General features: G+C 38.7%; 1 protein-coding gene and 1 long non-coding RNA gene across 6 annotated transcripts in view; one reads left to right on the forward strand and one right to left on the reverse strand.

Moving 5' to 3' along the window:
- The window catches only part of PALLD (palladin, cytoskeletal associated protein), a 408,455-nt gene that overhangs the window by 356,245 nt on the left and 26,796 nt on the right, over nucleotides 1-25,414 (reverse strand). The gene's annotated exons all lie outside the window — the stretch shown is intronic.
- Nucleotides 3,207-5,177, forward strand: LOC123384882. The gene is made up of 2 exons (XR_006596597.1): nucleotides 3,207-3,485; nucleotides 4,720-5,177. It is a non-coding gene; the product is annotated as an uncharacterized LOC123384882 (long non-coding RNA).

Here is a 25,414-nt window from a genome sequence, read left to right on the forward strand (position 1 = left end):
GCCCATCAGGCGACCCACCTCAAAATATCCATTAGCAGTAGCTCACCAATAGGCTACTTACAGCCGGCACTTACAGCCGGCTACTTGCAGGTGCCAAAAAAGGAAAATTCCATACATTCCCATACCTCTTCACCTCCCCCCCTTTACTACAGCCCTCCTCACCACCGCCTTTTGGCAGGTGGTCTCTCCTTTGCTGTCCTGGCCGCTGCTCCCTTGCAGCGTGTTCAATAAACTTTTATCTCTTTTGTTCTGCCTTCAGTAAATTCTTTCACTGCCCGAGCCACGACCTCCACCCAAGCAAGTCACAACGCATCCTATCCATCGTTCAAACGAGGAAAATGAGGCGCACACAGACAAATGATTTTCCAATGTCCCATGGCTAGTAAATGGTGGAGCTGGGAATTGAGTCCTAGCTGACAGGTTTCAGGGATGTACTTTCAACTACTATGTTATTCTTTCATTTAGAAGTAGTTGACGTAGTACCAGCTCACAAGGATCTAAGCTTTATTCCAGTAGAAGTGGCACAAAGTCTTAGCATAACTAAAGACAGTGTATGAATATGTGATACGGAAATGGTAGAAGCAAGAGGTCTGAGGAGAAAGGTGAAGCAAGGCGGGCTGGTGGAAAAGCTTACTGGAAATGGTCCTTGCTCTCCATCCTGAAGAAGGAAGCATGAAGCTGCATTTTGGCCATCTGATTTGGTGAATGTGTTCAGGATGCACTGAAGGCATTTATTTACCTCCCCTTATGCAGTGTACAAAGTGTGCTTTTGTTTTATTATTTCATTAAAGTAAAATTTTAATTAAAATAAAAACTAGAAATTTCACTTGATATGCAAAAGAACTCGCAGAGGTATTATCTTTGTGTTTTCCAGATGAGAAAAAAAATGGCATCCCTTTGTCCCCAGAAATACCAAGGTTGTGGCCTGATTCTGGGCCAGGCCACATCCTGGGTGGGGGGGAGGGGGGGGTGGTGGACCATGGTGCAAGTTGGGAGGCTGTTATATAAGTCCAGACTTTTCTAAGAATGTGAAAGATTCTCACCCAAGGTTGCTGTCTGCCTCAGTTTTTCTGATATAAGATAAATCAAAAGAATTAACTTTAGAGTCACAGGTTTAATTCCTTTATTTTTAGAAACTGCTGGGTTGTGTTTGATGCCGAGTGTCAAGGTCAGTAAAAGACTAGCTTCCCAGGCGAGACCACTTAACAAACTGCTTCAGAATTCTGTGCCACTAAAAACCTGCCACATAGTGATTAATCGGGGAAGGGCAGTTTTATTAGGGTAAAAACACACACGACAGGGTCAGATTGTTGGGCTGGAATTCTGGCCTTATCTCTCACTACCTGTGTGGTGTTGGACACATTACTTACCCTCTCTGTGCCTTAGTTTTCTCATTTGTAAAATGTGGACAATTACCGTGTAATTTTAAAGGTGTGTATGTGTGTGTGTGTGTGTGTGTGTGTGTGTGTGTGTGTGTGCTTAATGATGCTATGAGCTTAAGAATTTGAGCATATAGTAATGTTAAAGGTGTGTTAAGTGTTATATCCAACCCTACCTTCCCCCTTCTTCCCACAACTAAAATGTCGGTTCCAGGAGCAGAAATTTTTGTGTGTTTTGTTCACACTGTATTCCAGGCCCCTTGAGCAGTGTCTACACTTAGCAGTTGCTCAGTAAATATCTGTTGATTGGGAGGGTCCCTTTTCAACATTTTTTGCAGGAAATGAATTGGGTAAACAATTTACTTTAAAAAAAACTGTATCTAGTATCAAACATGTGAAGAAAGGAGGAAACTAAATAAAAATCCAATTCCTAGATGTTTTTAGTTCACAATAAAATTTATATCACAATTAAGACAATGAAGAGAGGACATTTTTCTATGATAGGAATCTGAATTTTGTTGTTGGAAATGCTGTCATCTGAACAATTCACCTATGAGAGAAAAGCAAAAATAAAGAAAAAAGCAAAAACCTAAGTAACAGACAAATGGACAAAGAAGGAATGCAGTTGCCTCCCTGACTATTTATTCCCGTCTTAAGTCCTGCAGAATAAGAAATGAACTACTCAGTTCATTGACTCCTAACAGTGAGTCAACATATTTGCATAAACACTGCAGTGTGTTTGTACCACATTTTCCATTGTTTTCTTTCAAGTATAAATTTCGTTGAAATGAACTGTATTCATTAGTGGGAGACTTTGCAATCAACTTTGTCCCTAGGGAATTCTGAGACCTAACTGCCGTCTCCAAGATCAGTCAGCAATTTAGAGTACATCTCTGGTCCTTTCACAAAAATGTAATGGGAGATGAAGGCTGAAGTGGGGAGGAAAGAAATGCCAAAGAAAAACTCCAGAGCCTTGTGGTTAATTCAATAATGTTATGGTGCAAAATGACCCTTTATCATTCCAGCAGCAAGTGATTTTCTCTTCCAACCTGCTGGAAATTTTCCGTGCAGGGAGAGGGATCAGAGAGACAGGAGAATGTGTGATGCCCACAATGCTTCTTGGCCAGGAAGGAATTTATCATCTTTTTTTTTAATTGATTTATTTTGAGAGAGAGAAAGAGAGAGAGAGAGAGTGAGCATGAGCGGGAGAGGGGCAAACAGAGAGGGAGACAGAGAATCCCTCTGTGTTGTCAGTGTAGAGCTCAACATGGAACTCAAACCCACGAACTGTGAGATCATGACTGGAGCCTAAATCGAGAGTTGGATGCTTAACCAATTGAGCCACCCAGGTATCCCTGTTTATCATCTTTCAATACTACTGAGTCATTACAAGGTAAGACAAGAAGACAGAGAATGAAGAATGCAAAAACAAACACAAAAATACTTCTACTTGTTTTTGTTAAAGATGCGTATACTAAGTAAAAACTGAAACTCATTTTAACTTCAGCTTGAACTCAGGCTCTTGGCTAACTGAAATAAAATTGTCATCATTTGACACGGCCCTTCACTCTCACAGCCTGTTTCAGGATGAAAACATCATTAGGGCAATCTTGAAGCATATGAAGAGGGTGGGGTGCTTTCTGCAGTTTTCTGTTTCAGAAGCAGAGGAGGAGGCCTGGAGAAAGACAAAATTACTGTAACAGACACAAATCAAACTTAATCACCCACTCATATAATGTGAAAGCCTTTCTGATCTTTTAAGCTTGCCTGTAATTTATCTTTGGAGTCTCTGCCTGTGAAAGTGAAAAGTTGAGAAGGAACCTGATAGAAGACCCTATTAAGCTCAGTAACTGTGGAAAGCCTTCATGGAAACCAGCGAAAGCATCTGCTAAAGAGAAAATCATAAAGGCTCATGTTCCCAGACAAAGACTGGAGTGACCCGGTCATATTACGGTGTCACAATTAATGTTCTTTTTAAGCTTCAGGTGTCTTTAAGGTTCTTGGAGTCCAACATGGTTTCCTTCATAAAAAGTATGACAAAGCTGAGTATATGCAGCTGTGTTTTAGTTCATAAGAATCAACAGGGAATCAACAAAGATGACAAAGGTAATTTGGAGCCCTTAGATGATGAGACTGAGTGCGGCATTTCACACAAATTAACTGTGAAAAGAAATTATAAGAGGCCTTTATGGGGACCTTAGGTTTCCCAATGAATCCTGATTTTTAAAATTTTATGTATGGATGTAATCTCCACACCATACATAGGGCTCGAACTCATGACCCAGAGATCAAGAGTCACATGCGCTACAACGGAGCCAGCCAGGTGCCCCCAATGAATACTAATTAAACTGGAACAGTGAAACAACTTGACCTGGGGTCTGACGACTAAGATTTGAACTCAGTTTTCTCATTTTCTACGTGACAAGCTGTGGGAAAGTTACTTCATTTCTCTAAGCCTCAGTTTTCCCCATTTGTAAAATGGGATAGCACAGTTGTGAGAATTAAATGAAATAGGTATAAAAACCCATCCTCTATTTCGTAGGTACTCCATATGTTTAAAAAGACAAACCCCAAATTATAATTCTGGAAACTAGCTTTATCACACATTATGAATTTATCTACATCTGTGAAATGTCTGTTTTTTTTTTAATAGTCCATAAGATGACTCCTTTTTGTGGGGACAGAGGGAGGGCTAAACTCTGAACAATATGAGCATGAAGCCACAGCATCCCAAACTTGGGAGATTGTTGTGAAGACAGATTCTCTTTTTTGTTTACCTTTTCACTTGAAAGGAAAGGGCTTTAAAACATGTTACTGTATTCCAGATAGAAAAAAGGAGTGGATTGTTAATGTAGAATAATTAATTGACTGGTTCTCTACTTCCAGTTATGAGGCACATTTCATAACTATATACAGTATCAGTATATTCACTCCCATTTTTCCCAACTCATAGTTTTTTTTTTCTTTATCTTATTTAATACCCTACTTGCTTAAGTAAATACTTCAAAAAGTATTTATGTACTATGTCTATATAGTAGGGCAATTCAAATAAAAACACAGCTTATTTTGGTATTGTCACTCTTGTGTGTTAAAACAGGGAAAGGATCCAAGAATATAAAATATCTCATAAAGTTTCTTGAATGGTTATTCTCACTTTAAGAGAGAGAAGTCCAATTTATGACTATAGTAACAGGTTCAACATGAATGTGGCAACAGATATAAATTATGTTGAACTGGTTTTAAAGAAAATAAACTGTTCCTTCCCATGAACCTTCACCCATTTGAAGCTTTTGAAATATTTAGATAAAATTTTCTCTCTCATTTTCATCTGCCTTTGTAGTCTGACTTTGAGCCAGGACTTGAAGCAGACATACTGGGCTCTTGCGAAAAAGCTTGTTCCCACAAGATTGCCAGCCAAATTTTGCAGACTCAAGATGTTTGGAGAGTTTGAATAATCATCACAATTTTTGGACGTCTATCTGAGGTAAACATAAATGCCAAACCTTGAGGGTCTCACTATTAGTGTAAGTATGATTCAGTATGAGGTATTTCTGTCCTTGGCTGGTTGATAGAAGATAATTATAAGGTTCCTTAATTGAAATTTAATTAGAAATACAAAGTGATACATGTTAGTTTGTAAAATATCACAGTGAAACAATTTGCTCCGGTATACCAGATGAACAGAAAACAAATGAACACATTCTTAGAACTAAGTGACCCTCCAATCTTTGGAAAGATTTTATAATTGATTGATCGATTGACTAAAACATTTGTTTGTCATCACAAGTAACACTTTTTTTTTTAATTTTTTTTTCAACATTTTTTATTTATTTTTGGGACAGAGAGAGACAGAGCATGAACGGGGGAGGGGCAGAGAGAGAGGGAGACACAGAATCGGAAACAGGCTCCAGGCTCTGAGCCATCAGCCCAGAGCCCGACGCGGGGCTCGAACTCACGGATCGCAAGATTGTGACCTGACTGAAGTCGGACGCTTAACCGACTGCGCCACCCAGGCACCCCACAACTAACACTTTAAAGGGCTATAGTTGTTTTACATTCTCCCCCTAAACAACATAACAAAATTCCCAAAGGCGTATCCTTTTAAGAAATGTGCCTGTAGTAAAGGCAATTTGTAAATGCTAAAGTTGAGGAAATTTTTTTTAATGGTAAATATTTTAAAAGGTAATACAAGGGAGGTAATAGTGGGAAAGGGACTAAGAGGGGTGGCTTCATGTCTTCAAGGCCAAGAGTGCTTTATCCTGATCGGGATAAAAGTTGTTAGAGAGTTTGTGGCAGTGAGAAAAAGAGCCTTCTCTAACATGTCATTTCCTTTCATTTTTTTTTGGCTGAAAGGGCAAAGGGAATCCATTTGGGCTAAAGAAGGGCTGATGTGAGGCATCAGAAGTCAGGGGTCTTCTATGAAAGTCCTGCGCAGGAGAGAGTCATATGTCTGAGGTAATTCAATTATTAAAGCTAACAGTCGAAGTAAGAGGAGCGGGAAGCTTCTAGCCTTAAGAAAAGGTTCAGGATACTTCTTTGTAACTCTCCTTTCTATTAAGAGAAGTAAAGGGTGATTAACAAGTTAAAATTTAAGTGAAGCCTCTAACTGACACCTTGGTGCTTAGAGTTCTTTAAATCTTGTAAATTACACACCACGCTGCTTATGCGATTATTTATTCGATAAAGTAGTAGTTGTATTTTTATGTAGAAAGAATATGAGCCTGGATTGTGTGCTGAATTCCTGCTTTTGCTTAGTTACCTCCTATAAGACTAATTTTTGGACTTTAGCCATTCACGTGTTCACCTTCTTTTGTTTTAAGAATAATGACTAAAAAGCTTTGACTTCTACTTTATAGATTTTTGTTATGGATCTCAAAAGGAGAGATTATAAACTTGAAGAGGTGACTATAATTCACTTTGCCTAAACTTGCTGAGTTTCTCAAGAGAAGAGCAATTGGTATTCAGATGGGTTAATTCTCGTGCTGTAGCCAGTATTGCAAGATGTGCAACATCCCATCTCATTAAAGGCTATAAACGTTTCCCACCCACTGTGGTAATGTGCAGGGTAATAACACCGTACATTTCCAACTGGTCCTTGAAGAGTAGTATATGCATAGCACTCCAGTACCTGCCCCCACCCCCCACTCCAATCTCCCCGCCACAACCACATAAAAACCACTGGCAGAGGATTTGTAGGTTTAGTTCTTCGAATCTCAATTATTGTAGAAAATTAATGAGCAGCTCTGATAGTAAAGGAAAGACCCAATTAAGAATAAAAAATTCAGGGGTGCCAGGGTGGCTTAGTCGGCTAAACATCTGACTCTTGATTTCGGCTCAGGTCATGATCTCACGTCATGAGACGGAGCCCCAAGTTGGGATCTGCACTGGGGGAGGAGCCTGCATAAGATTCTCTCTCTCCCTTAACCCCTCCTCTGCTTGTGTATACACACACATTCATGTATGCACGCCCTCTCTCTCTCTCAAAAAAAAAAAAAGAATCAAGAAATCTACATTCTAGTTTTAATACTGAATCTGTTGGAAAATCTTTGAATTCCTTGAATGTCAGTTTGCCTATCTATTAAATGGTAATCAACTTCCCTATTTAATAAATTCTTATGAAAATTAAGAGATCTTATGTACGCTGAAACACTTGCAAAAGTATAAAAATCTAGAGGTGCCTGGCTGTCTCAGTTGATAGACCATATGACTCTTGATCTCAGGTTGTGAGTTCGAGCCTCACATTGGTATCGAGATTACTTAAAAAAATAAAATCTTAAAAAAGTATAGAGGCAGCTGGGTGGCTCAGTCGGTTAAGTGTCCACCTTCAGCTCAGGTCATGGTCTCACGGTTTGTGGGTTTGAGCCCCTCATCGGGCTCTGTGCTGACAGCTAGCTCAGAGCCTGGAGCCTGCTTCAGATTCTGTCTTTCCCTCTCTCTGCCCCTCCCCTGCTCTGTCTCTGTCTCTGTCTTTCTCTGTCTCTCAAAAATAAAGAAAACATAAAAAAATTAATAAAAAATTATAAAAATCTATATAAGTAAGTATTACGAATAATCCTCAGCAGTCATCTTTGGGTAATGTAATAAATGATAATCAACTTACATGAAGAACATGTTATGTTTTAGACATTGTTCTAGGGACTGTAGAGGATTGAAAGGAGAGTAACTCATGAGTCCTGTGTTTATCTCTTGTACTGCAGAAGGGAAGATAGAATGTATTCGCGGTAATAAACAATGAGAGCCAGATATGTGATGTTAGCAATATGTACTAGAAAGGTTTAGAATTACACTATATGTTAACTAACTTGGGTTTAAGTAAGAAAAAAAAAAGAAAGTTTTAGAAGAGAAAACATATTCAGTGAAAGATGTAAAAAGTTGAAAATTGTGAAGGAACCACTTCCCTTATTACAACAATGGAGATATATGGTTCTCTTTCATCATAATACACATTAGGAAAGTATCAATATTCTCCATATGGATATTTGTATAGGTAATAGATCTTGGGGATATAAATGACTAAAACTTTCTTCTGTGGGAAATACTATCAGATAACTAATTTGCACTAATAAGACAGAGAAGGAATGGTTGAAGAGAGCAAACATATTAGTCTCAAACACATAGGGCAACAGATAAAATATCCTCTGACTGATTTTCAGACCATCTTGTTGCTCTTGGTGTCCTTGTATTCTCTGTCCTTCCTCTGGCTCTGGTCTTGCCTCTATTGGCTTTGGTCTCTGTGCCCTGGAATCAGTCCTTGCTTCTCCTTGGACTTGGCACTCATAGATATGTAGTTTGACCTCAGCTTGGAACCCTGGAAACCCATCCCTAAGGGGCTGATTCTTTGACTTTAGGTTTCCTTTTGAAATCTAGTATGCACCCTGGAAAGAGATTTTCTACCCTTGTTTGCTAAGATGTTAGAAGCCTCTCAGCAAAAAGACATACCCATGTTAGAAAAACCCAATGAAGCGTTCAATATACCCTCCAAGATTATTTGACCATTCAAACACTTATTAACCTGAAATTTCTCAATGACACTGTCAGTTGCCAAAACTTGCATTTCTACTCTTCCTTCTTTATCTTTTGATGTAACAAACACTTCCCCTCTTTGTTGAAAATGACCTTCTTTAGCTGTGACATTGAACTCTCCAGATTCTTCTTTGTTTCTGAACACTCCTTCTCAGGTAGCACTGGCTTTTTTTTCTCTCAGCTACCCTGAGTGCAGGGCTTCCCACAAGTCTCTGTCATCAGTTTTTGTATCTCTTGTTTATATATCCCATGGCCCAGCTATCGCCACACCTGAAATTCCTCCCTAGCTCCAGCCTCCATTTCAGACCACAGGCAAGACCTTTTATATGAATGCCCTACCTATAGTTCACACTCAGAATAAATGTACGATCAACTTTTCCCTAATATCCAGTATAAATCTCTTCCTCCTCTGTCTTTCCTAACTGGATGGCATTTAGTCGTTCCGACTAAGAATTTGAAGAATCATCTTCATTTCTTTCTCCTTTATTCTTAATTTCAATAACTGACCAAATCATCAAAAATATCTTCAAAATGCTCCTTGAGTCTGGCCTCTGATTTTTATTGCTGTAGCCTTTTCTCCCTCAGTTTCTTGCTGGAAACTACTGTAACAACAGTCTAATTGAGTTAACAGCCTCTAGTCTCTTTCCCTGGCAATTAATTTTATTCACTGCTACAGAGTTACTATTTTCTTCTAAATTAATTTAATTATGAAAGTCATAAAAGACCATTCTAAAAATTAAAACAACAGCAGGGTAGAGAGGTAAAAGTGAGTCCTCCTCTCTCCTTCCCTCAACTCCCATAGGTTTGATGTATATTCTTCCAGACCTCATTCTAAAACATACACACTCAAATAGGATTTGCATTATTGCCCTCAAGGGTTCAGTACTTCTGGTGAAATGTCAGGTGTTAGACAGATTCTCCACTTTGAGTAACCTATTTTGATTCTTTAGAAGCTTTTAGAATTTTCTCTTTCATCTTGAGAGTTCATCAGGAGCCCTGTAAGTCTTTTAACCTATATTCTACCCAATGCTTCCTTCATATGTCTTTAAATCCAAAAATGCCTGCACTAATTTTCTTCTATTGTTTCCTTCAGTAAATTATTTCCCCTCCATTATTTCTTTCTCTTAATGGGAATTCTATTGGGTGGATCTTGGCCTCATGAATGTCCTTCCAGTCTCTACCCTTTTCCTTGTATTTGTCATTTCTTTTTCTTTGTGATCTGCATTCTAAGAAACTTCATAGCTTTCTTTCCATATAATTAGTCCTTTCGTTTGATTTTTCAGACTATCCATCGAAATTTTTATTTTTTACATTCTATTTTATGCATGTATATATGTATGTATTTAAAGATTTTATTTTGGGGGCGCCTGGGTGGCTCAGTCGGTTGGGCGTCCGACTTCAGCTCAGGTCATGATCTCTCAGTCCGTGAGTTCGAGCCCCGTGTCGGCTCTGTACTGACAGCTCAGAGCCTGGAGCCTGTTTCAGATTCTGTGTCTCCCTCTCTCTGACCTTCCCCCATTCATGCTCTGTCTCTCTCTGTCTCAAAAATGAATAAACGTTAAAAAAAATTAAAAAAATAAATAAATAAAGATTTTATTTTTAAGTAATCTCTACACCCAACATGGGGCTCGAACTTACATTCCCAAGGTAAAGAGTCACATGCTCTACCTACTGAGGCAGCCAAGCACCCCTTTGCCATTCTACTTTAAATTTCACTGTCTTATTCTTTTTTCTTTTGCCAAAATAAACACATTTTTACTTTATCAGAACTATGTCTTCCTACTGTTAATTAGAAGTAAAAAAATATATATCTGTTTTTAAATTTTTCTTTAAATGCCTTTGCTTCCTCTTGAGATTAGCCCTATTTGTTCATCTTTATGAAAAGAGAGAAGGAAAGTTCTTTCATGCTATTTATTTCCCTGTAATACCTGGTGATTCTTGGTGGTTAGATAATACTTACGAATAAAGCACTAGGATGACTGGTGTAAGTAATGTGCTGTGTTTCCTTTGAGTAGTAAAGATCTTATTGCCTTGCAGGTTCTTTGTAATAAGAGTAAGGCTTATGAATGGAAAGATTCCCCTGTAAGACACCCTACCCTTACCCTCAAATTGCCAAGTCGGGGGAGGATTTACTCCGGTGCGAGAGTACTTTTCTGTTACACATGTCTTCAGTAGGGTAGCTGTTTCTGTTGACCTGATGACCAGCACCAGGTTTATATCTGCCTTGTATCTGCACTGTATGAGCATTTCTATCAGCATTTATAATTTTCCTGGTAGGTGTTTTTTCAGTATGGCCCAGAGTTTTGGTTCACTTAAAAGCCTCATATCTTGAGTTTCTTAGGCCAAGTTCATTGGAAATGAGACAGAACATACGTGATATGTGGCATCACCTATTGTCACACCAAGTCATTCACTCCTTCTAACCTTGTAGCTCTGCTCCAGACAGCCTTGGCACTTTATCATTCCCCCTGCTTTAAGATGAATTACATCCATACCTGGGACATTTTCTCCAGAGATTTGGAGACAGCCTTTAGTCTGTATAATTTGTTCAAGCAAAATAATCATAAGGATCTGACCGTTGATTTTGGATTTATCATAATCAGCTTAAAAATTATATGTAGTCTTTTGAAGCAATGTATTTTGTTACTCCAAAACAGTCTTATTACCCAATATTCTAACGAACGGTAGAAAAAGAAAAAAATCATCACGTAGTCCCACAGTTATACATGTTCATTTCTATCTATGTATAGATTTATAAATTTCTATAAGCAATAGCTAATAACATAATGTGTTATTTTCCTTTGGCTTGTATTAGGAGTATGTGATAAGACAGAGAAAACTTTTTAAATATGGTTTATAGTTTACACAAGAATTTCTCCCAGGGAGAGAATTCTCTGTTGAAAATATCTAGGGGCCAGATGATGCCAAGACTTCTGAGGAGGACAACATTGCCCTGACTAGTAGAGGAAAAACAATTTGGAGCTTCTGCTGCAATGCAGAAGGGAAGAGAAAGTTGAGAAGTAGAGAGGATTAGGGAGAGAGGTGACAGCGAGATGGGGAGAGGAGAGGGCTATGTGTTGAAATCTCACAACGGCATGGTGGTCATTAGTGGCTATCGGTGAACTCGGATGTCTTAAAATGGCACAGAGCTCCCCAGATGATCTGCCCTCTTAGCTCACTTATATATATTGTGGATATTCCTGTGATCTCTCACCTGCCTCCTTTGACACCATTTTCTGTGAAGGTTATTAAGCTAGATAATGTGAATGAAAGCATTTTAAACATGGAACTTAAAGAGATTCTGAATTTTCACATCTGAGTCTACTTAGTGCATCACAGAAGCAGCATGTACAGAAAGAGTAGCCCAGTTGGTGAGGAAGGAAATGGACGAAATCTAGGGTACATTTGAAACTTTCACAAACCATAAACTCAGCAAGAGTAGGAGACAGTTATATTTGTGTCTTGAGAGGCAGAAACTTCCAATTACATTTATATGCATTGTCTATCTCCCTCCCCCAATTCTAGGTTTACTGAAGTGATGGACCAAACTGTTGTGGTACCCTCTGACACCTGACAGAACTTTACCCTCAGGGAGTGTTCTATAAATGTTCATCACATGAACAATATATTTCAAATTCATGCAATAGACGTTCAATAACACTATGGGAATAAAAGGGCAAGGGACCTATTTGCAATGAAATATTTTGTTTAGTGAGAGGGTTGAGATTACTGATCTTAAGACCTAAAGATCTTAAGATATTTTTTTAAGTATATTTATTTATTTTGAGAGAGAGTGCAAGCAGGGGAGGAGCAGAGAAAGAGGGAGAGAGAGAATTCCAAGCAGGCTCTGCACTCTCAACATGGAGCCCAAAGCAAGGCTCCATCTCATGAACTGTGAGATAATGATCTGAGCCAAAACCAAGTTGGCTGCTCAACCGACAGAGCCACCCAGGCGCCCCTCTAGTCTTTTAGATCTTAATTAACTACTTTCTTTTGTTGACAATTGCAATGAATAAATTAGAGTTAGCTATTGCTGCTCTATTTCTATCAAATTAGATACATGCACAATTCCAGAAAGTGAATTGTCATCAAGGATTTTTTCCCCCAATTTTTTATAGCATATAATTATTCCTACATAGAACCTGAGGACCACAGCAAGTTGATGAAATAAAATATTATTAAGTTGTATACCATCTGCACTGGTGGGAAACCCATTTGAAAACATAAAATCAGCTTGAAGTTTTCATTAACACAAAAATACACATTTAAGGCAATATTTTAGGTGAGTACATATTTGTTTAAACATTATTTTCATTTCTTTAATCTGGTATGTATTTTGAAAAACAAAAATATCAAAACCCAATAAATTCATATGTAATGTTTTGGTTTAAAATTGCACCTCCCCTTGGGAATGCAAGCTGGTGCAGCCACTCTGGAAAACAGTATGGAGGTTCCTCAAAAAACTAAAAATAGAACTACCCTACGACCCAGCAATTTCACTACTAGGCATTTATCCAAGGGATACAGGTGTGCTGTTTCTTAGGGACACATGCACCCCCATGTTTATAGCAGCACTATCAACAATAGCCAAAGTATGGAAAGAGCCCAAATGTCCATCGATGGATGAATGGATAAGGAAGATGTGGTATATATATATATATATATATATATATATATATATATATACACAACGAAGTATTACTTGGCAATCAAAAAGAATGAAATAGGGGCGCCTGGGTGGCGCAGTCGGTTAAGCATCCGACTTCAGCCAGGTCACGATCTCGCGGTCCGTGAGTTCGAGCCCTGCGTCGGGCTCTGGGCTGATGGCTCAGAGCCTGGAGCCTGTTTCCAATTCTGTGTCTCCCTCTCTCTCTGACCCTCCCCGGTTCATGCTTTGTCTCTCTCTGTCCCAAAAATAAATAAACATTGAAAAAAAAGAATGAAATATTGCCATTTGCAACTACGTGGATGGAGCTAGAGAGTATTATGCTAAGTGAAATTAGTCAGTCAGAGAAAGACCAACATCATATGACTTGACTCATATGAGGACTTTAAGAGACAAAACAGATGAACATAAGGGAAGGGAAACAAAAATAACATAAAAACAGGGAGGGGGACAAAACAGAAGAGACTCATAAATATGGAGAACAAACAGAGGCTTACTGGGGAGGTTGTGGGAGAGGGGATGGGCCAAATGGGTAAGGGGCACTAAGGAAGTCTCTCCTGAAATCATTGTTGCACTATATGCTAACTAATTTGGATGTAAGTTAAAAAAAATTAAATTAAAATAAAGTAAATAAAATAAAATAAATAAATAGGTCTAATCAGAAAAAAATAAAAAAGAAAATTAAAAAAGAAAAAAAGAAAAAATGATTTACTGATAAAAAATAAAATAAAATAAAATAAAATAGCACCTCCCTTATTCGATTTTGTATCTTCTGCTGTCCCGAGAGCTTCCCCCCAGAAAAACTGTGGTTGAACTGGATCTTAGATAATTTTTGAAAATGCCTCAAAAATTTTGTTATATTAAGTGATCATTCTCAAGTTTTAATAAAGCAGATACAACTTCAACAGAGCAATTTACCAGTCTAATTTTTTGGAGGAGAAAACCAGCTCTGGCATTTCTGTGTGCACCTTGGTAATGAGTTCCGTGAGAGTTTGAGGAGGTCATGGCCTTTTTAACTGTGTGATGCTCTGCTCTCTTTCTTCCTCTGGCTCTCACACTGTGTTTATACCATGCTGCAGGCTACATGACTGAAGAAGGGAGTCTGGGCTCGAAGGGCAGAACACAGCTCTTAAAGGCACTCTTGATTCTTATGCTAGGCATTTCTTCCTTACCATCAATCTGGATTCTCCTTCCTGCCTCTATTTTAACCCCTAATTCAAACTGTAACCCTGTTGTACCTACCACCCTCCTCACCCTTCCCCCCACAGCATCCTGTGTTCTGTACTCTCCTTAGAGTTCACTCAGTCCAGGAGAACACACATAAAAAGGCCTGAGAAGACACCTGTGGTAGCCGCTCTTCAGATAGACTAGTGAGTAGAAGAAAATAGTAGGTTGTTGTTTTAAGTCACTAAGTTTTGGAGTGGTTTGTTATGCACCATTAAATACATAAAACACTGCTTCAAATACGTAAGCCACGAACAGTTAGGAAGTCTGCCAAATAGCCAACTTTTGCAGTTAGTAATCCCAGAGACACCACTAACCAGGTCTATGTCCTTGGGTAATTTACTTATCTCCTTGAGCTTCAGTTTCCTCAAATGTAAAATGGTAGTACGATAATAAGAGAGCCCACTCTTTAGAGCTCTTGGAAGGATTGGATGAGACAATGGATATAAAATCCCTAGAAAAATGCCAAGCATATGGGACGCCCTATTAAGTTTAAGTCATTATTGTTCTCATTGACAGAGAATGCATAAGGAAATTCCACCGATGACATAAAATGTGTTTTTGCACCTTCACATCTTTTACCAAATTTACAGAATTGGAATTGGCTAACTTAAAAATCCTTAAAGCAAACAATGAGGAGTAAAAGGGAGGATAGGGTTGGAAAAATAATTTCCAAGCCAGATAATTTGCTGGTGAGTAATCTAGAATTTACCTTAGCAATTTCAGGGTAAAGCATTTCAGGAATTGGTCATGATCCCTTATCTAGATTTTAAGGATTACGGGTCATCTTATCTCAAAGGTGTGGGAAAAATCAGAAGATGAAGTTATTAGTTGAAGTTATCAGGTGCCAACTAGGAAGAGAGGATAAACTAAATCCCAGATGACTCAAGGCAGGCTTCAGGAAAGGACTAGATCCAAAGGTGTTGTCAAGGTACAAGGAAACCACAAGGGATAATGTATCGCCCTGGGGCTATAAAGCCATGTTACCATTCTTGAGCCTGCAGAATTAGAAGTAAAAGGGAGGCTGCAGATTCCTGAACACAGAAGAGAGCATCATTCTGAGTAAGGACCTTCTTTTGATGGGGAAAGTTAGCATAAACCCACAGGGAAGAAGTGAGGGAACCAAGTCCCTTGAACTCCCACGACCTGTCATGGCTCCCTGGGGCTGAACCCAAACAGAGCCTGAAGGAATCTGTTGAATTCCACAGGTCAGCTTCTGAGGGCAAGAGTGGGATGGAGGAGAGCGGAAAGAGAATCTATTGGGCCTCAGAAAGATACCAGTCAGAGGATCCTGGGGGACAAAGTGACAAGAGCAGACTGATAGATCCTTATATTTAAATACTCATATTTTCATAACCTTAATACAATTTTGTGGCAGCTTGGACTAAAGGAATATTTTCAAATTTCTTTTCTGATCCATTAAGAAGACATAGGGAGCCCAAACGAAGTATTGTCTTCATTTCCTTCCATACCTAATACTCCAAGTCATAAGGAAGCAATCTGTGAGCATCACTCTTTTCAGCAATGACTCATGTCACTTCAGGATTGCTGTCACATAAATGTTGTGGTGAGCAAACAACTATTGGTTCACAAACAGCTGAGACAAATGCCACAACTGGTCAGCAAAGCAGGGGACTCTTGTTTATTAATTTGTTTCTCCTGGTGGTTTGATCTGGAAATGTTTTATATATGGCTGTCTTGATGGTCTCTAGCACTCAGCCTTCTTGGAACAGTGTCGGATGTCATCTGCTTCAAATCCTTCAACCTTTTTTCTTTCTCCAATTTTCTTTGTTGAGCCTTCATTTGTCTATAATTTTTTAACCCCGACCTCAAGCTTGCTGACTGATTTGATAGTCTAAGATCTGCTTACTGGGTTTGGTTGACCAAACATAGCCATGCAGGTGAGGTTTTGAGAAAACACTACATGCCAACAGCCTCAGGTAATTTCTGACAGTCATCACCCATCATCCCGTGGACATTAAGTAGAAGAGATTAGTGCAGGTATGGCATTTTATGTGAATGCTGAAAGGCAAACTAAGTTGGGATTCTAGAAATCCACCCAAGGGATGAGCAGTCCTGCTAGACAAAAGTGCAGCAAGAGGGCAAAAGATACATTACATGAGGCAACGTGAAAAAGAAGTTATTTGCAATGTGGATGTGAGTGAGAGAGAAGATGAACCCAACTCATCTTTCAGTTTGGATCATAATTTACTTTAATTCCATGCAAGTGAGAAAATTTAACATTTCAACTAGAGCAAACTGTAATGAAAGACAGGTTCTCGGCTGGGCTTGATCTTTTTCTGATTTGTCAAAATCTGAAAGCCTGAAAACCATCAAAAGAAGAGAAGAAACACATGTGGGCAGTTGAGGCCTTGAAGAAGGCCCCATGGGGTCAAGAAACTGCTGAGACCACATAGTGCATTCTGAATCGGCACTAGTCTTGTGTTCTGAGGAAAAGACGGCTTTGTGAGGTATGTGTGGGAAGCTGAACTCTGCTGGAAGGCAATGAGCTGCTTCTAGCTCTTGTTAGAAGGCACACCTTTAGATTCCAGAGAGCTAAAGCCATTTTACATAGTATCCTAGATGAATAAATGTTAAGATTTTAAGATTTACAGATGAAAGAGACGAGGTAAGTTCGAAACATTTTAATTGGCAATGTAGGCTACAGGTATACATTCTCTATTATACAGTGGTAGTAAAATTACTTTGATTTGGAGTAGGATAGGCACACCTCATTATAATGGATTCATCATTCTACCTGCATTGGCCTGTTAGGAATTGAAAAAAAAAAATACAATCAAAACACAACAATTCTCTCATATGAGAGCGATTTTACTTGTTTTTCTGTGAACTATCTGCTATTTAACAAAGAGTGATGGCATCTCTAGTTTGAGGTAGCACATTGGCATGTTCCATTAATCAATAGTTAAACAAATGGGTACTTAAAACATACGTCCCGGTCCCTCCAATTAAAATTTTGTTTTTCTCAACTATTAGGACCGTAGGATAGAAATGAATGGGTCAAGATATTTGTAGAACTGACTGTGTACACATGTTTCCTGTAAATGAAACTGACTCAACCCTGAGGTAGGATGGTGCTTTTCTACAGAGCTCTCCTGATTACGCACATAATGCCCACCCCTCTGTAATCACCACCCCACGTGGCCCCTCATGAATTCTCTGGTGAGCTGAGGATTATCTGCCATTTTGATGTGTGCATTGATTTTCAACGCCGTAACAGCACTCATCCTACATACTGTCCAAATGTCAGTTTGATTTCTTCCATACTGATACTTCCCTTTTAATAGCTGCCTGTTCAAAGTTAAAACTGTGTATTCTGTAAACAAAACAAAACAAAACAAAACCCCAAACCTTATTGTATTGTATTTGACAACGGCCTTTTGTTGAAGATGTCTATCAGAAATCAGTTGAACTAACACGTTGTTGGTGTTGTTGGGGCCCGTTCCTTCTTTATTTCAGGCAGTGATAATTTGTCCTTGTTCTTGGAGCACAGAATGATTCCATGTATGAGGATTCTGGCCAACATATGCCAACACATTCTTAATTAAAACGCTGGCCACTACGCACAAGAATTAAATAGTACCACACCGGATTACAAATCATATCTGTTATGTTCTGTTTGGGATTACTGCTCTGTTTACGAGAGAAAGAGAGAGACCCGGCTAACTGGCTCTGAAAGTGGAAGTTAGAACCCATGTTTTCACAAGCTGCAGCAATGGAGATTGCTCCTGCTAATAAAGATGCCGAGACCCCCTCACACAGACAATACAGAGTGGCTAGAAGTATATGTGATGTAAGGTTTTGTCCCGAGGACCAGGAAATCATTGGTCATGGCTCTTTTCTTTTCCAAGTTTTTTGTCTGGAGCAATGGAAGGAAGCAATTCATGGACATTTCGCTTTTCAAGAGATAATGGCTACCGTAGTAGGTGTTTCTAGTGGCATGCTGGGGTTCACCTGAACTTTATTGGGGCACGATCCTGTAAGCAAGGCTGTGTGTCCCTCTGATTTTATGGACACTAGAGTAATAATGGTTGAAAAGTAAAGACTCTGGGCAGTTGGATAACTTTTGTAAGCTATTCATCCTTTTGTTTCTTGTTTTTATTTTATTTATGTATTTATTTAATTATTTATTTTGAGAGAGAGAGGGGGGTGCAGGTGGGCGAGGGTCAGACAGAGAGAGAGAATCTCAGGAGGGGCAGAGAGAAAGAAAGAAAGAGAGAGAGAAAGAGAGAAGGAGAAAAGGAGAGACAGAGAGAGAGAAGGAGAGGAGAGAGAGAGAGAGAGAGAGAGAGAGAGAAGCAGGGCTCACCCGATACGGGGTTCGTGCTTACCCCAAGTGGGGCTCAAGCTCACCCGAAATGGAGCACAAACTCACCCGAAGCAGGGCTTATGTTCAACCAATGAGGGCTGGAGCTCAGCGATGTGGGACTTGAACTCCCAGACCCTGAGATCATGACCTGAGCCAAAGTCAGATGTTTACCAACTGAGCCACTCAGGTGCCCGTCTTGTTTTTATTTTTATTTTTTTAAATGTTTACTTATTTTGAGAGAAAGGGGGAGATTTCACACGAACACATGCATGCATGCACTAGCAGGGAAGGGGTAGAGGGAGAGGGAGAAAGAGAATTCCACACTGACAGGGCAGAGTCTGAAGCAGTTTCGATCCCACAAATTCTGAGATCATGGTTCAATCCCAGGAACCATGAGATCATGACCTGAGCAAAAATCAAGAGTTGAATGTTCACCAACTGAGCCACCCAGGCACCCCTATTTCTTGTTTTTAAAATGGAGATAATATTATAGCTTAGTGAAACTAATATACCATTCATTATAACACATCATTATCTATTAAGAAAGGAAAAAAACAGTATGTAATACCAAAAGGCAAACAACTCAAAGTGAAAAAAATAAACAGTTCTGACCAAATTTGTATATGCACAGGTAATCACAACCATATCACAACTATGGTCAGATAGTGACTGTAAAATGCTCTCCACTGCAAGATGCATTCTAATTATGGAGATGCTAAAATGTGACAAAATATATGTCTTAGAACCCAAGAAATATGGTAGCATCTACCTTGTAGGAAGAGTGAATTTATATGTGGGAAGAATGTCTGGCATGTGCTAAGTTCTCAAGAAAGTCAGTTATTAATATCATTTTTTCCATTATTATTATTAGGAGAATGACAACAACATTCATAAGGTCTCGATTTCAGTAGCTCTCTCAGAAAAAGAAAGAGGAATTCTTTTAACTTGTGACTTCAGAACGATAAGTAAAGGGTTTAAGAAGAATGGAAATGACATTCTAGCATAAGCTTCCTACAGTTTAGTGGTTTAGTGATGACTTCATAGACATGTGTGATGTGGTTGAATGCTATAGTATGTTTCTGGTGTTAACTTCCAAAGTCTCCTTGTGAGGGGATGACAAAGCCTGTAGACAGGAGTGACAAGGCCTAGCTAAGTCCTTGGCCTTACCCAAATCCTCCTATTGGTGAATTATACCTTTTCAGTATTATTAGTCCAGAAAGCTTACTGGTCCATGATAGTTGCTTCATCATAACCAACTTCATATAATGATGTAGAAAATTCTTAATCTCTGTCTGTGGTGGTTCAAAATCCAAAACTGAAACAAATATTTTCTACCTATCTCCTTAGCCTTCATCAACTATGTATCTATTGCCTTCCCTATGCATAAGCACAACTGAAGTGTTCTCTGCTAATGAAATTGTTCTGTGATAACTTCGGTGATGGTAAAAATGATTTTTTTACTACAATGTGTATAACAAGTCTTTTTTTTTAATTTGTAATTTTATTTTATTAAAAAAATGTTTTTATGTTTATTCATTTTTGAGAGTGAGAGACAGAGCACGAGTGGGGGAGGGGCAGAGAGAGAGAGAGAGAGAGAGAGAGGGAGACACAGAATCCCAAGCAGAATCCACGCTCAGCACAGAGCCTGACGCAGGGCCTGAACTTAAGAACTGTGCAATCATGACCTGAGCTGAGGTGGAACGCTTAACCGACGGAGCCACCTAGGCGCCCCGAGTCTTGTTTTTTTTTAATGCTTATTTATTTTTGAGAGAGCTCAAGTCGGGGAGGGGCAGAGAGACGAGGACAGAGGATCTGAAGCAGGCTCTGTGCTGACAGCAGCAAGCCTGATGCAGGGCTTGAACTCATGAACCGTGAGGTCGTGACCTGAGCCAAAGTCAGACGCTCAACCAACTGACGGAGCCACTCAGGGGCCCCCGTATAATAGATCTTTCAAGTAATATCTTGTTTCTTTAATATATAAATGTTTATCAACTTATGTGTAGAAGTGTATGGAAAAAGCCCTGTGTTTAACTCATTGAACTACACTGTGTATAAACCATCTTTCAAGGTTTCAATTAACATCTTCTTTCATTAAGATGCAAGTATTTGTAAACTTAGGTATAGAATGTGAAGTAAAAATGATTTTGAAGATCTCCCTGGCTTTTAAAGGAAGAACCAATTAACTTCAAATGAAAATTTTCTTTCTCTCCCTCCCTTCCTAACTTATTTCTCCTCCTTTTCACCTTTATCTTCCTCCCCCACTCTCCCCACACTCCTCCTCCTTCTTCTCCTTCTTCAAAGATTTTCCTTCAATACTTGGAAATCCTTTTAACCAGGCTTACCTTCTATTCTTCCATTAGAAAATAATTTTCCAGTTCCAGCAACTAAGGCTACAGCTTCACCTTAGGGAAAAAGAAATCCTATTTGGTAGGGTATTTTTATTTAGGTTATCTGGCCCACATGTGGACCATATAACCATTGATTAGAAACTTGTTTTATGGCCTGATTTCCCATATGCTATTATACAGAATCAGACTTCACTGTTAGAACTCATAATCAAGAGAACAATGTTTCCACTCGGAATTAATAATTTTTCTTCCTTTCTTCCTTCCTTCCTTCCTTCCTTCCTTCCTTCCTTCCTTCCTTCCTTCCTTCCTTCCTTCCTTCCTCTCTCTCCCTCTCTCTTTTTTATTTTTAATTTTTTACCAGGAAAGGCTTTTGATTGCCGGGAAATGCTTTTCTCTATCAGTGCTCAGGTGACTAGCAGTTTACTCCTGTTCCAGCAGATATTAACTATGGCCCTATTTCTTGGCTCAAAAACATTAAAACTGAATAGGAGAGAATCCTTTCTATTGCTACACATCATTTGAACATGCCAGCTGGTAGAAAAATTTTGCATTTTGGTCAGCAGATTCAGCTGCGTCAAGTTTCAGACTTATAATTGTATTTGCTACACTTATACTTATAAAGTAACTCCTTCTCACCGTCAAAAGAATGCAACATGGAAGTGGAGTGCTTGAATTGCTGTAATTACGCCTAAACAGGTTCAGTGATCCGTGAGGCGGCACTGCCCTAAGGCAAAATGAAGAAACAGTCCAGAAGTACTTTAAGCAACTCTACAGAAAAGACTTTGAGGTGTTGAGCAGTTTTGACTGAAAGTATCCATCCCAAACTTCAGTCAAATTCTTTCAAAACAACTGTTTCACAGGATTTTGCATAATAGTAAATTAAACTTCCAAAAAGCACATTCTTTTCCTATTGAGAGCTTTGCTGGATGGTATAATACTTAGCAGGAAGAAAATACAAAACCAAAGCCAATATATCTAGCTGGGGAAAAGCCTGCATTTGTTACTCAAATTATTTTTAGAGTTTTCTTCCTGCTGAAATTATTGGAATACAAAAACAGGGAGTGGTTAAAGTGTTGGGGAACCACTTTCAATTGGCTTTGGCAAATATTTAACAAGGAACCATGAAGTTAACTCAGGAAAATGGCTAAACAATTTAAATGCAGCAAGAAAACAATAGTCAGAGACTTGATTTTTAGAAGGCTTTCCAAGTTGTCGGTAGTCCACAAGAAGGCTGACCTTCACAGCTTCAAAATTTAGGAAGAGAGGATGGGGAGATAATTAGTTGTAGGAGGGAGGGGTAGAGATGGAAAGAAATGACTTATCTTTGGCTTTGATCCCATCCTTTGAGGCTGTGAAGGAACAGAAGGCCAAGTGAGGTAAAAGTTGACAATAGCCAGAGACCAGGGGACAATATCCCAACACCCCAAGGCAGCCTGGGTATTGATTCTGACCTTGAGATACAAATCTAAGGTTCATGGTCCAAACAGGATCAGAAACACCTTTCAAGATATATTGTATTCCTTACAAATTATGGTTAGTCTATAAAGTTGAAGTGTTCCTTCTCTATAAACCCTGTACCACTGGGAATACTTAGCAGTACAAGAGAGAATTGTAGCATGAAGATTTTGAAGAAAGGAAATAGATTCAAAGATTTTTGAGAAGGCAGAGTGTAGGGAGCTTATAGCAAATCAAAGACAACAAACAATAAAGGTGAACACTTTGTAATAATAATTACTTTATAACAATACCTTAGTATTTATTAAGCTATTACTATGTGCAGGCAGAGTTCTAAACTCTTTCCTTGTGTTAATTGACTTAACACTCATCATAACACTAGAGGTAGGTACTTTTATTATTCTCATTTTGCCAACAAGGAAACTGAGGCATAGAAAGGTTAAATAACTTGCCAAGGTGACTGGACTGATTTGTGATAGAGGCAAGATTCACACTCTTGCTTCAGAATCTGTATTGTCAGCCCCTAAACTTCTGCTCTTTGTTCCATAGCATTTTTTTTTAAATGCACAAGCATTATTTTTAATTCTAAAGGGATTCTCTGTGACTCCCCTTATTTCCTCTGAGAATTTATGTTGATGTTTGTTTATTGACTGCTCTTCTTATAAAATCCAGAAACTTGGCCATTGAGATGTTAACTTGAAATGATGGAATCAATTCTTAGAACAGATGCTGCTGTCTGATTTGGCTACTGCTACCTCATGCTATATATCAATACTGTTATAACCAATTCAAATTTATAACCATAATAACATTTCACACTTGCCATGAATATCAAGCTTGCTTCTTGATTTTTTCTTGAGATATCCCTATGAGCAGCATTATGTGCAGTGGAATTGGAGTATCACAGCATCATGGCGTCATGGGTTGACCAAGAACAGGTAATAAGGTAGCTGCTGTTACTCTGTAATGTTCAAATCAGTAAACAACAATTCCACAAAACAGGCAATATTTCCTGGGTTCAGTGATACTGAGTTATCCTATTTCACTCACTGATCTATAGAAGCAGATTCTATATTCGTATTAATGATGGTTTTCTGGCAGTTAAAGCATCATAGAGGTATAGCTCATTTTTCAAGTGGGAATTACAAGTGGGTAGATATTGGGATGGAGATAGGGGCTGAGAAAGAATGGAAAGGATAGGCAAGAGGACAAAATAGCATGATAGGTCACAGTGCCTTAATTTATCAACTCACAGAAATCACCTGTGAGGAGGAATCAGAGATAAGGTTTTCTTCATCTCTGTGAAAATAAAGGTGCTATTCTGTTGTTTAATCTCTTGGTTTCTAGTTCAATAGTAATTTGATGTCCTAGGAAACGTTGTCCTCTGTAAAATATAAAAGACTTAGTTTCTCGAGTCAATGCAAATGTACAGAAAAGAAAAAAATTAAAAGATTTAGAAATATATAAAGGGAAATGATAGAAGAAAAAGAAAGACAGGAAACTATAAAATTCAGTGGTGTTGTTTCCTTTGGATTCTACTCCATTTTGCTTGCTCCCATTTACCAAATATGATATACATTGAGTATAAAATTAGCACAATTTACATCTGTGTCTCTACTACCCGTCTTAAGCTATGAAACGTTGCAAACACAGTTGATGCCCTCTACACACCCCTTACTAATCACGTTCCTCTTTATCTCTACTATTATTGCTATCTGGATTTAGTATTTGTTATTCCCATGCATTTCTCTATACGCTTATCATATCCCCAAGCCTGGAATAGTACTGTTTTGCAAATTTAACTTCATATGGATGAATTTATTCATGTAATCTGCATCCATTTTTTGGCAGCTTTTTTTTTTTTAGATTGCTATTATATTTGTGAGTTTCAGACCTACTGACTCATGAAACTAGTTCATTCACTGTGTGAATATATATCACAACTTAGCCATTTTCTTATCTTTTTTCTAACTTGATTGAGACACAATTGACTTATAACGCTGTGTAAGTCTAAAGTGTGCACTGTGATGATCTGATACATCTATATATTGTGAAATGATTACCACAATAAGATTAGTTAACATATCCGTCATCTCACATGATTACAAGTTCTTTTCTTTTTTAATTTTTTTTAACGTTTATTTATTATTGAGACAGAGAGAGACAGAGCATGAACAGGGGAGGGGCAGAGAGAGAGGGAGACACAGAATCTGAAACGGGCTCCAGGCTCTGAGCTGTCAGCACAGAGCCCAACGCGGGGCTCGAACTCACGGACGGTGACATCATGACCCGAGCCGAAGTCGGATGCTTAACCGACTGAGCCGCCCAGGCTCCCCTACAAGTTCTTTTTCATGCGTCTGGTAAGAGTGTTTAAGATCTAGTCTTTTAGAAATTTTTAAGTATACAATACAGTATTGTTCACTGTACTGTGATATACGTTAGATCCCAGAACTTATTTATCTTTTAACTGGAAGTTTGTATTCTTTGACGAGCATCTCCCCATTACCACCGTCCCCCAGCCCTTGGAAACCAGCATTTTAACTCCCTGTTTCTGCAAGTCTGCCTTTTTTTAAGATTCAATATGTAAATGAGATCATATGGTATTTGTCTTTCTCTGGTTTATTTCACTTAGGGTAATGCCCTCAAGGTCCATCCATGTTGTTGTGAATGGCAGGATTTCCTTCCTTTTTATGGTTGAATAATATTCCCTAGTATATATGTGCCACGTTTTCCTTATTCATATAGCAATGGACACAGAGCTTGTTTTAAAATGGTTACTATCAAGAAGACAAGAGATAATAAGCACTGGTAAGGATGTGAAGAAAAGGGAACCCTTGTATACCGTTGGTGGGAATGTAAGTTATAGTCACCATGTAAAATGGTATAGAGGTTCTTCAAAGAATTAAAAAGATAACTACCATATGATCCAGCAATCCCACTTCTGGATCTATATGTGAAGGCAATAAAATCACTGTGTCAAAGAGGTGTC

The sequence above is a fragment of the Felis catus genome, chromosome B1 (genome assembly GCF_018350175.1).
Source record: "Felis catus isolate Fca126 chromosome B1, F.catus_Fca126_mat1.0, whole genome shotgun sequence".
Lineage (NCBI taxonomy): Eukaryota > Metazoa > Chordata > Mammalia > Carnivora > Felidae > Felis > Felis catus.